Source organism: Pelobates fuscus, chromosome 2, assembly GCF_036172605.1.
Source record: "Pelobates fuscus isolate aPelFus1 chromosome 2, aPelFus1.pri, whole genome shotgun sequence".
Lineage (NCBI taxonomy): Eukaryota > Metazoa > Chordata > Amphibia > Anura > Pelobatidae > Pelobates > Pelobates fuscus.
Genome location: NC_086318.1, coordinates 61,985,373 through 61,997,943, shown reverse-complemented (window position 1 = coordinate 61,997,943; position 12,571 = coordinate 61,985,373). Strand labels below are relative to the sequence as shown.

General features: G+C 40.1%; 1 protein-coding gene across 1 annotated transcript in view; it reads right to left on the bottom strand.

The window, feature by feature from the left end:
- EIPR1 (EARP complex and GARP complex interacting protein 1) overlaps window positions 1-12,571 on the bottom strand; it is a 274,351-nt gene that overhangs the window by 189,908 nt on the left and 71,872 nt on the right. The window lies entirely within an intron of this gene.

Sequence of the window (12,571 nt, the reverse complement as noted above, 5' to 3'; positions counted from 1 at the left end):
TCCTGAGCACGAATCAGGACTCGTCGGGGGCGTGATCATCAATTTAGAACCAGGGTATAAAATAGGGTTTTGTGTATTGGTTCATTGCCCTGTCGTGGTTCTAGCTAGTCTAGTCACTCAGTGCTCTTATTTCTATTTGTCTCTTTGGTTCTGACCCGGCTTGTATTGTTCTACCCTGCTTACCTCTATTACCCTTTTGACCCGGCTTGTCTCTCGCTTAGCTGCTCTCTCGTTCCCTCGACCTCGGCTTGTCTCTAGACCATTCTTTGCTTACTCCTTACGTTAGTCCGGCCATTCTAAGGTCCGGTATACGTACCTAGCTACTGTTTGTACTCTGTGTGTTGGATCCCTGTCCCGATCCTGACATTATCACCTTTCCTGCAAACTCTGGACCACCAGCTGCAAGGTCACCATTGGGGTCTTTGCAAATTATGCAAATTTCAAAGACAGTGATGCTTTAAATGGTTACTCCAAAGACCATCGTCATATGACCACTTCAGAGATTTGAAGTGGTAATGGGGGTAGAAGGCTGGATGTCCACACTTTCTGCTTGAAACATTGGACATCCAGAGATATAATCACTTTTTTGCCAGCGCTAATTGCACCCCTGGCACACATATATTAGGTAGCCCGGAACTCAATTCTGTGCAAGAATTACATCTGTTCTCAACGCAATAGGCTTCCACTTTCTCCCTATGTATGCGTTCTCCCGCCTCACTCCATAGCTTAAAACGAGGAAAAAAAAAACAAAAAAAACACACACCTTCCTTCCAATCTCTGGCTCAGAAGCATGTGCGTTGAGCTGGCGAAACAGTACAAACAGACCCATCTATGGAAGAAACATTTTATTAGACTCGATGATGTCAGAAGAGGCATTGAGAGAAGCACCGGGTGTTTCCCCCAGGCAGTATTTCAGGTAAATTCTAAAGTCTTTTAAAGAAAGGGGGGGCAATGGGACATTATAATTTAAAACAAATACATTTAAAAGGGTTAGAGTAACCCTTTAACCCCTTAAGGACCAAACTTCTGGAATAAAAGGGAATTATGACGTGTCAGACATGTCATGTGTCCTTAAGGGGTTAAGCAGCCATGATTCTGAAACCCAGTGGCTACAGTTACACAACACACAAGATAATCCTCAGCCTCATTCACAGTTGTTGAATTTCTATTTTTCGCTAGGGATTATTTAAACTTTCATATCTGACAAAAAAAAAGTTGTTTTACAAAGCACCGTGAACAGAAAAATTTCACACCAAAATTTGAAATTGGAAAAATGTTCTCAGTGAAACAGTTATACATAATGCCACATTCAAGGACAGACTACTGTGACTTTAAAAAAAATGTGAATTTCACCCAGTACATTGATGTCCTGAAGCTGTGCGACAAGGCAGTGTAAAAAGCGAGGGCTAAGATGGACTCATGGACTCCACACAAATTTATTCCAAATATTTTATATATATATATATATATATATATAAATATATATATATATATATATATATATATATAAAAAATAAAATATTTGGAATAAATTTGTGTGGATTTTTTGCATATATCTGGAATACATTTTGTGTGGATTTTTTGCAATACAAAACGTATTAAATTCGTAAACCATGGTACCACTGTCTGTGTGTGTGTGTGTGTGTGTGTGACAGTGGTACCATGGTTTACGAATTTAATACGTTTTGTATTGCAAAAAATTTGTAAACCGAAACGTGGTTTCCCACAGGAATGCATTGAAAACCAATTAATCCGTTCGAGGTCAGAAAAAAGTCAAAATGAGCTGGCATGGAAACCAACCCACAATGCAGAACACAATAAAAGGCATGCAACCCACGAAGCTCAGCTTCCTACCTTTCCACCGCTTGAGAAATGCACCAAAAAGTTCCAAAACAGCTCCAAAACTCGATGCAAAAATCCGCACAAACACCTCAACACTCGACGCCACGTGCTACCCACAGACTCCAGCATGCACGGGGGTGGCGCTATAAACTTTCCAGACGCAATGCATCCTGGGGAAACTTGCTTTATATTGCGGAAAGAAAATTGCAAAATAATACAATGTGAGCAAGATATTACTTTGCTGCAGAGGGATTTAGATAGAATGGGGGACTGGGCACTCAAATGGCAGATGAAATGTAATGTTGAAAAATGCAAAGTTATGCACTTCGGCGTAAAGAATACACAAGCAATGTATACCCTAAATGGAAGTGAATTAGGGATAGCAACACACGAAAAGGACTTTGGAATTGTTATAGACAACAAACTATGCAAAAATGTGCAATGTCAATAAGCAGTGGCCAAGGCCAGTAAGGTATTGTCATGCATGAAAAAGGGCATTCATTCTCGGGACGAGAATATAATTTTGCCTCTTTATAAATCACTGGTAAGAACACATATTGAATATGCTGTGCAATTGTGGCACCTGTTCTAAAGAAGGATATTATGGCACTAGAAAAAGTGCAGAGGCGGGCTACAAAATTATAAAAGGAATGGAACATATCAGCTATGAAGAAAGGTTAACAAATTTAAACCTATTTAGTTTAGAAAAACGTCGCCTGAGAGGGGATATGATAACATTATACAAATATATTCGGGGCCAATACAAACCATTGTTTGGAAATCTATTCACAAACTGGACTTTACATAGGACACGAGGCCATGCGTTTAGACTGGAAGAAAGAAGATTTCGTCTAAGGCAAATAAAAGGTTTTTTTACTGTAAGAACAATCAGGATGTGTAATTCTCTGCCGGAAGAGGTGGTTTTATCAGAGTCCATACAGATGTTCAAACAGCTACTGGATGTATACTTGCAAAAACAGAATATTCAAGGATATAATCTTTCAATGTAGGGTAATACCTGCTCGATCCAAGGATAAATCTGACTGCCATTCTGGGGTCAAGAAGGAATTTTATTCCTAGCTTGTTGCAAAATTGTGCTTCAAACTGGGTTTTTTTTGCATTCTTTTAGATCAACAGCAAAAAAACAAATGTGAGGAAGGCTGAACTTGATGGACGCAAGTCTCTTTTCAGCTATGTAACTATGTAACGAGGCATTATTTTCAACGGATTTTCATTTGTAAACCGGAAATTATGTTAACCGAGGCGTTGTTAAACCGAGGTACCACCGTATATACAGATTTTGTTGCCAACGGTTTAGACATTAATGGCTGTGTGTTGAGTTATTTTGAGGGGACAGCAAATATACACTGTTATACAGGATGTACACTTACTACTTTACATTGTAGCAGAGTGTAATTTCTTCAGGGTTGTCACATGAAAAGATATAATAAAATATTTGCAAAAATGTGAGGGGTGTACTCACTTTTGTGAGATACTGTGTGTGAATATATACATATAATTTTGATTTTATTTTTTTACTACATTAACAAAACCACAAAAAAAAAAAAAAAGCTTTAATTGTGCCATATTTTGCCTCAGTCACTAATCAGTATTCACAACACCCGTTTATTTATAGGAAACAGCATATTTCTGTTATTGGCTACAACACAACTACAGAAACAATTACAGGTTTATTTACTAAAGTGAGAATTCAAAGAGAATTTCAAATTTTAGGCCCAAGTAGCTGAACTAGATAATTTTCCAAATTCATCTATTTTGGCATTATCTCTCCAATTTGAAATTCTCTTTTAATTAACTTTAAATTCTCCCTTTAGTAAATGACCCTGTTAAGACGCAGATTAAAGTTCAACACGGAGAGGCTCCTGACGGTACTTTGTAACATCTGTGGAAACTCAGAGACTGTATATCTCTCCTGCTCTCAGGCTCTCTCTATCTTTCATTGTTCTAATTTCCTAACTACTCTGTTCTGGAATGATCTACAGTCCTTTTAGCATTTCACCTTCCACGACTGAATAATTTATCCCAGTCAGTCGGATATTAAATCCAGCTTGCCTCATGAATACAGTCGTGAAATATTCTTTAGGGCTGTTGGTAAAATTGACCTCATCTGTCACTGTATTTCCAAATGTTCTTTAGTGGAACATCTCAGCTCTTGTCAGTACTTGCATAGACTGTCACAGTTACTATCCAGGTAATACTGATCTAGCCAGCAAAAAAAAAAGGGGTCTGTATTAAGCTAGTGCGTTATTGTGGAAATCCATAATACTTGCACTGCTGGATGACACAAGGCACTACCTTATAGAACAAACGTTTTTTGTTTGTTTGTTTTTAACAGAGCAGCTGTCATCAATGGCCTTGAACATTCAGGCAGATAAAACACACTGGTGGTATAACTTCTATATATGTACTATGCACCTCTAGCAGCCATCTGAGTTGTGGCCAGTGGAGGTATCCAAAGGCTGTAATGTAAACACTGTATGTTCTCAGAAAAGACAGTGTTTACTGCAAAAAGCCTAAAGGGAATGATTCTACTTATCAGAACAAATACACTAAGCTGTAGTTGTTCTGGTTACTATAGTGTCCCAAAATCTTTTTATTCAAATTTACCAAAACCTAAATGAGTATGGACGCAATCTGAAAGAGCATGTGACCAAGTGTAAGTTGTGCTGGAATTGCTATAATCTAATATAAAGATGTGCAATTGCCTGTTTGAATACCCCAAAATACAAACATAGAATGTGACGGCAGACAAGTGTCATTTGGCCCATCCATTCTGCCCAATTTTTTAAATACTTTCATTCGTTCCTGACCTTATCTTATATCTAGGATAGCCTTATGCCTATCCCACACATGCTTTAGCTCCCTCACTGTGTTAACCTCTACCAAATCAGCTGGAAGGCTATTCCATGCATTAACTACTCTCTCAGTAAAGTAATACTTCCTGATATTTTTAAACCTTTGCCCCTCTAATTTAAGACTATGTCCTCTCGTTATGGTAGTTTTCCTTCTTTTAAATATAGTCTCATCCTTTACGGTGTTGATTCCCTTAAAGCGACACTATCATTGCCGAATCCAGTTTTTTTTTTGTTTTTTTTTATACCCTAGTTTCTCCCAAATGCCCCTAAGCCCCCTGTATTACCAATTTTTTTTAATCTTTATTTTGTGTCCAGACCTAGGTCCTGGGCGCTGCCATTTTTGTGTGGGTAGATGAAGTCCCTGTGAAATTCCCTCGTATGCCCAGTTAAACACTTCGGCATTTGCTATTGTCCGAAATTCGGACAGGAATTCCATCTATTCATTAGTCAGAAAGACGAAGGAATGAATAGAAATTTCAGACGAGCAAACACTGAATATTGGTGTTCGTTTGGTTTATTACAAGGAGGGAGCTATGGACTCGCAGCTCCCTCCTTGTAATATGTTAAAATAGAAGCGGCAGGGAGCTGTGCTCCCCTCCACTTCCTAAGCCTCCCTTGTCCTCCCTCATTCTATGGGGGTCAAAATGACCCTCATAATAGCATAAGGAAGATTGAAAACTCCCTTATGAGCCATGAGCGGCGTGTGGGGGCCCTAAATGAAAATGGGGGGGAACCTATAGTCCTCCCTCACTCGGCCCCCACCCATGAGGGGGGCCCTAAATGAAAATAGGGGGGTAAATACTCTGATAGGAAAATAGTAAATCTTACAGGTAACCAATCAGGCAAGGCTTATTATTTACCTATAAGAGCACTCTTACTGGTTGGCTTAAACCAACCAATCAGAGCGCTCAGAGTCAAATTGCAAGGCGTTGGAAGGCTTTATAAGTCTTGCGGAGCTCAGTCTGCAAGGTGCCCTCACTGGGTGATGATGTTTTTTTTTTTTTTTACAAGTTCGATGGGTTTTATGGATTTTTATTTGCCCTTTTTGGGGGTTAAAAAAATAAGACATCAAATGGTATTTATTTACAGGTATTTACTTTTATTGTCTCCCCCTCACTATTTTTGTTTGGGTGGGGGGTGACTAGGGGCTTGGGGACCTTTAGTCACCTGGGGGGGTGTATTTTTACATTTAGCCCCCCACCCGTCTCCCCCATTGTCTTTTAGGGCCCCCACCTGCCGATCATGGGTGGGGGTCCTGAGGGGAGGACAATCCCCATTGTCTTTTAGGGCCCCCACCTGCCGCTGCAAGATGCAGCACGGACTGGAATTTTCATTTGAATGAAATTTCTTACCAAACTTAAAGTACCCAATGTCTTCCTAACATGAATGAACAAACTGTTCTCATTCTGTTAGGGCGAAATTCAGTATTATCGCCAGCGTCCTGTCTAAATAACAGGATGCTCGGGAATAGTGAAAGCAGGCATCGCAAGATCACGGAGGAAAGGGTGTATTGTGGGAAAATTTATCTGACCCACTTGAGCTGGTCAGGCATAGGAAAAATACATAAGACAAAGTAGTTCCTACTTTGTCTTATGTTTTAAAGAAAATTAGAGCAGACAGGAAAAAAGAATCAGAATCAGAAAAACAGATCCCGAGAGAGGGAGAGAAGACGAATCGATTGGGGAAAGGTAAGTTCGGGATGACAGTGCCGCTTTAATATATTTAAATGTTTCTATCATATCCCCCCTTGCCTTTCTTCCAAGCTATACATGTTAAGATCCTTTAAACTTTCCTGGTAAATTTTACCCTGTAGTCCTTCTCTGAACTCTCTCAAAAGTATCAATACCCTTCTTGAGATACGGTCTCCAGTACTGCATACAGTATTTAAAGTAAGGTCTCATCAGTGCTCTGTACAATGGTATGAGTACGTCCTTCTTTCTACTTATAATACCTCTCCCTATACAACCAAGCATTCTGCTAGCCTTTCCTTCTGCTCTGTTACATTGTCAGCCTACCTTTAAGTCATCTGAAATTATTACCCCTAAATCCCTTTCCTCAGATGTTGAGGTTAGGACTGTATCACATATTCTACACTCTGCCCTTGGGTTTTTATGCCCAAGATGCATTATCTTGCACTTATCCAAATTAAATATCAGTTGCCACAGCTCTGACTATTTTTCTAGTTTAGCTAAATAATTTGCCATTTGGCTTATCCCTCTTGAAACATAATCCTTGTGATGGTGAAACTGGGCCATGCTACCTTAGGCTAATGTTGAGGACTGGTTGACTGGCAGTTTTTCAGGAAAAATTAAATGGCAAGCCACTCCCCAAATCCTATAAACAGCCTGAAACAGCCTTGTCTACTTGCTTATTGATGAGTGAATGTGGCAACTGGCATATAGCTCACTTGCCGATATAGCATGAACTTTGTTTTATTGAATAGACTTGCTCAGCAGGATTTAAAAGTAGGTCCATCTTATTGATCTGCCGCCTCTATGTTAGGGCATTTTTAGAAATGTATCCGAATATGTGAGCATACAAATATAATTATTTTGCACAATGAACAGCATTATTCCAGTTTGTTTAAATCGTTTTTCCCACTTGTTTTCTTTTGGAATCATAACTAGTTGCACAAAATAGAATACTGCTCCACTGGAACCAACACTTTACATTTTATAGTGCGATATTTTACTACCACTTCCTATTTTTATAACCATTCTTTGCTATTTAGAGAGATGGAAGGTTATCAAAGAATTGATCATGAAACCAGGGCAGGGCTGGACTACTAAGAACTTTCCCAGTAGTTCTACAATTGTTGGGGCTTATCTCCTTCCCAACCCAGACCATCAAAAAGTTCACCATGAATAGAACAGCCTTGATGCTTAATGGAGGGCTGGCGACTATGGGTTGCAAATAGAAGTCTGACAGTCCTAATATGACCCACATGCAGCTTGTTTGACTTTACTGCTCTAAAAACTCGGAAGATTGTATTAAGGAAAATTGTTTCATACTTACCGTAATTTTCTTTTCCTGATCATTATTCATGGCAGCATTTACTCATGGGTTAGCTCCTCCCCTCACAGCAGCAAGGACAGGAAATAAAACTCTGAAACTGGTATAAATATATCCTCCTCCTTCCCATCAGGTAGTCTTTGTAACTAGCTTCACATCTCGTATATGGGTGGGAATGTAATGCTGCCATGAATAATGATCAGGAAAAGAAAATTGCGGTAAGTATGAAACAATTCCTTATTCCTGATCAATCATGGCAGCATTTACTCTTGGGTAATACCCAAGCAGTATATATAGAGGGAGGGACAGAGTTCAAAAAGAGCTAATAGCTATAAAAACCATTATTGAGCTGCATGAACCTTAGAAGACTTTAAAAAAAACCAAACAAGTACTCAATAGGATATTGTCATAAAATCTGTTCAGACAAGTTAATTTACCCTAGAGGCTGCCAGGTCAGCAACCCCCTGACATTCAAATGTCTGATATATCCTGAATAAATATAGAGCCGGATAGGAATTAAGGCCATGATAGCCAAACCTAGAGAAGGAACAAGGCTAGATCAATGCAAGACAAACTCTCGTAAGAAATAAGGAACCCATCTTGTTACGGATAAAAATAAATAAATGTAGAGAACCTCCATGAAACCCAGACACGGTCTAGAAATTATAGATCTATTATGTCAACAATAAAAGATAATGTCCTTCTGATATAAATTTTAAAACCAAATGGATGGCATCATCAAATCAGAATCTTGACAAAGGAATAACTTCCAGAGATCATACTGGACCAAGCAGATACTGTTGGATGAAAACAAACAGTCACACGATGATATTATACAGTGGGAGAATTACACTGAAAATCCTACTACTTTCTGGAAAGATTTATTAAAGACGATTCACACCGCTTCATCTTACCTAGTGAAGTAGGCAATGTAGGCCAACCACGTCAGTACCTACCTTCAAAGATAAACATATTGTAAATAGTACAGATTATGCCAAACAGTAGAATCAAATGATTAGAGACTGTTGTGGAATATAAGTAGGAGATATGCAATAGGCAGGATACTGATGAGAAGGTGGTAACCAGAGGCACATGATACAGTGTGGCAACAGACACATAATAAGCAGGATAGTATAAGATATTCAGTTATCCTTATGAGAACAAACAACCGCATACTTACTCTGACCTTATCTTCAGATAGTGATGAAGTACTTATGGCAGAGCCTATGGTGATAAGATCATTCTGCAGCTTGTTTTCTCTGCAAAGCTATCAACACCAATCCAAGCATATAATCCACAGGTATTATAATCCATGCAATGTTAGGAGTGACCATCACTTACACAGATCTAGGTATCAGCCAAATGTTTATCATCAACAAGCTGCAATATTAGATTATGCAGTATGACTCAACCGCTTAAAGCCACACATTGGTTGCAAATTTCAGATATAAGGACACCTAAAAGAATCCCCATGAATATCAGAACAGAGGTCTGTAATGGAACTTCAGGGACTTCCTCTGTTGTTCTGGTAGCAGGTGAATTTTACCTGAAATAGTAAACCTGGTAGAATGGTCTTGGGACTAGAAAGACCTTCCAATGTCAAATAAAATACTTGCAATACACAGCCAGTGGTGTATTTTAGTTTTGCGCTGCCCTAGGCATGACTAAACCTGGGCACCCCCCTAATCCAAATTTGCCCCACCCCTTCCTGTCAAGGCTGCACCTCTTCCTCTTTAAACTACACCTTTTCCTACTACTTTTAAAGGGAAACTATAGTGCCAGGGAAACAAAACTGTTTTCCTGGCACCATAGTTCCCTATATTGTCCCCCTCAGCACTGAACTCTTTGGTCACTTACCTGAATCCAGCGCCAATGTCCCTTGGCGCTGGATCAAGCTCATCCTCTAAGCTTGCATTAGGCTTCCCCGTAGGAAAGCATTGTATCAATTCTTTCCTATGGGGATTTAGCAGACGCCTGATGTCCTCATGCACAGCGTGAGGACGTCCAGCATCAGTTAGGCGACTCTTGGTCGCCTAACCACCCTGAAGTCCCTCTAGTGGCTGTCTGGTAGACAGTCACTAGAGGTGGAGTTAACCCCTCAAGGTAATTATTACACTTGCTGGCCTAAAGAGATTGGGACACTGCACACAGACCACTTCACTAAGCTGACACACAAACGTCACTGAGTCACACATTTATTGACAGACACACATTGGCAGATACACACTTACAGTCACATACATACACTCAATGACGAACACAGACTAACTGATTTGACACACATTGTTCATTGACAGATACGCACACTGACACTCATTGTCAGACACACTGATAGTCACACAATCAGAGACTCACTGATTTGACACACACACACAAACACACATGCATTAACAGACACTTACAGACACACTCACATATACTCAGACAGACACACACAACTTATTAATTTAATTAAAATGTTTACACTCAGCCTCCATACCTAGAGAGCTGGCATGGAACCGTCCCTGGGGTCCAGTGCGGCTGCTGTGAGGCTGGCTGGCTTACCATCCGAGGCGGCGGGGGAGCTGTGATCCCTCTGCTCTGCTCCCTCGCGCCGTGCTGGCTGTCTACTGATGCTGGGAGCCGTAATTAATGACGTCATATTCCGGCTCCTACTGCATCAGTAAACGGCGCGCGAGGGAGCAGAGCAGAGAGATCACAGCTCCCTTGCCGCCTCGGATGGTAAGCCAGCCAGCCGCCCGCCGGAGTAGGTCAGCAGGGTAGCTCTTAGTCCCCCCTCATGACAGGGAAATCACAGGGGACACCTCGGTGGGCGTTTGGGGGCGGCATTTTTTTGCTGTCCCCTAAATAGTGCCGCCCAAGGCAAATGCCTAGTTTGCCTTGGGCTAAATACATCCCTGTACACAGCATAAATATTACCTGGAGCACATGAGCCTAAAAGAACACATTTTATTGCAGAAAGGAAATTATAATGTTCCTCTTCACAAAAGGGGAATCTGTGAGAAATTCTGATCATTAACACGTTAAGAACCAAAAGCATGCCACCCCTGACATATACTAAGGGGATTGCCAAACTTCCAAGTCCCCAAGGGATAAAAGAGAGTACTGAATATACAAAAATAGCACCTTCTCCAACATATAAAGATTATGCTTTAAGGAAATGAACCCAGTTCTAAAGAATGTTAAACCAATTCCAGAGCATTGAGCTAAAATCTGAATAAAAGTTATAAACCAGACCAGGAGTAGTGAATTTTTCAGAGTAGAAGCTTGCAGAAAATAAAATGATACTAAAGTTATGACCAGGTGAAAGAAAAAGCCAATATCGACAGCTTTTAAATCAGTTAAATTAGAGCCAATATCAACAGCTTTTAAATCAGTTAAATTAGATTTGAGAAAGAAAAAAAATATATATACCAGTGAAGACAGTCAGGTAATTGCGTCAGAGTCACCTACTTATGGGAGCAATAAATAGCCCAATCTGTGCTCCTGCAACCAGCAAGACCTACTAAGCTGTGCATCAGTAATCAGCAAGATCTACTAAGCTGTGCATCAGTAATCAGCATATATCTGAATGTTAAACACTCCCATCAAACTTGAAAAATAAAAAAAATAAACATTCCCTATCTTGATCAGAGAGGCGATAACTGGCAATAGAAAAACTTTTGTAGAATGGTCTCATGTATAAATACATAGGTGTGCACACACAAAAAGCATTAAAGGGACACTATAGTCACCTGAACAACTTCAGCTTAATGCGGTTGTTCAGGTGAGAACTATAGCTCCCTGCAGCCTTTATCATGTAAACACTGTATTTTCTAAGAAAATACAGTGTTTACATTGAAAGCTAGGAACACCTCCAGTTGCAGTCACTCAGAATGTCATCAGAGGGACTTCCGAGTTGATTGAGGCATAAAACTCCTCAATCCACTCAGATCTGCTGTCAGCAGAGCACAGGGCAGCATTGCGTCTCCTCCCTCTGCGTGCAGACACTGAACTTTCCTCATAGAGATTTCATTGATTCAATTCCTCTCTATGAGGAGATGCTGATTGGCCAGGGCTGTGTTTGAATCATGCTGGCTCTGCCCCTGATCTGCCTCTTTGTTAGTCTCAGCCAATCCTATGGGGAAGCACTGTGATTGGATCAGGCTACCAGGGGGCTAGATGGTGGTGTTAACACTATAGGGTCAGGAATACATGTTTGTGTTCCTGACCCTAGAGTGTTCCTTTAACTCTGTTGAACATTACCATGCTTCATTTTGAAAATCAGGTCTCCTTCTCTCCTTCTCTCCTGGGAGAGGCACTCAGACAGGTTCAGTAACACCTGCAATCTGTCTGAAGTGATTAATTGTGTTGATTGGTTATCCTGAAACACCTGTTGGAGAAGAAATGTAATGCAAAGCCAAAGGCAGTATGTTTCTCTTATCTACTTCATATTAAAAAACTGACATAGAAAATCCACAGTAGGCAATAGTTACTTACCCAGTACAACAGTGGATTTGTTTTTGGTAAAATTGGGCTGTATTACATTTCAGCGCAAAACACAGACCTTAGATCAGTTGCATATATTAAATCTACTAAAGCCGTGTATAAATTGGGGTAATAGAATACCAACCTGCATACAGAATATACTAATCACATACATTGTGGGTGTTTCTTAACAGCACCTTATACACAGAGATACCAGTCACATATATTGAGTCGGTTCAAACAGTAATCATACATAGCCTACATCTGCTATATACTATGCCTGCACATATTGACTGGTGAGCATAAAAGAAAAATCTAGGCCTGCATAAGCAGACTCCTTCCAAACTGCTGTGAAGGACAGGAATAAAAAGACT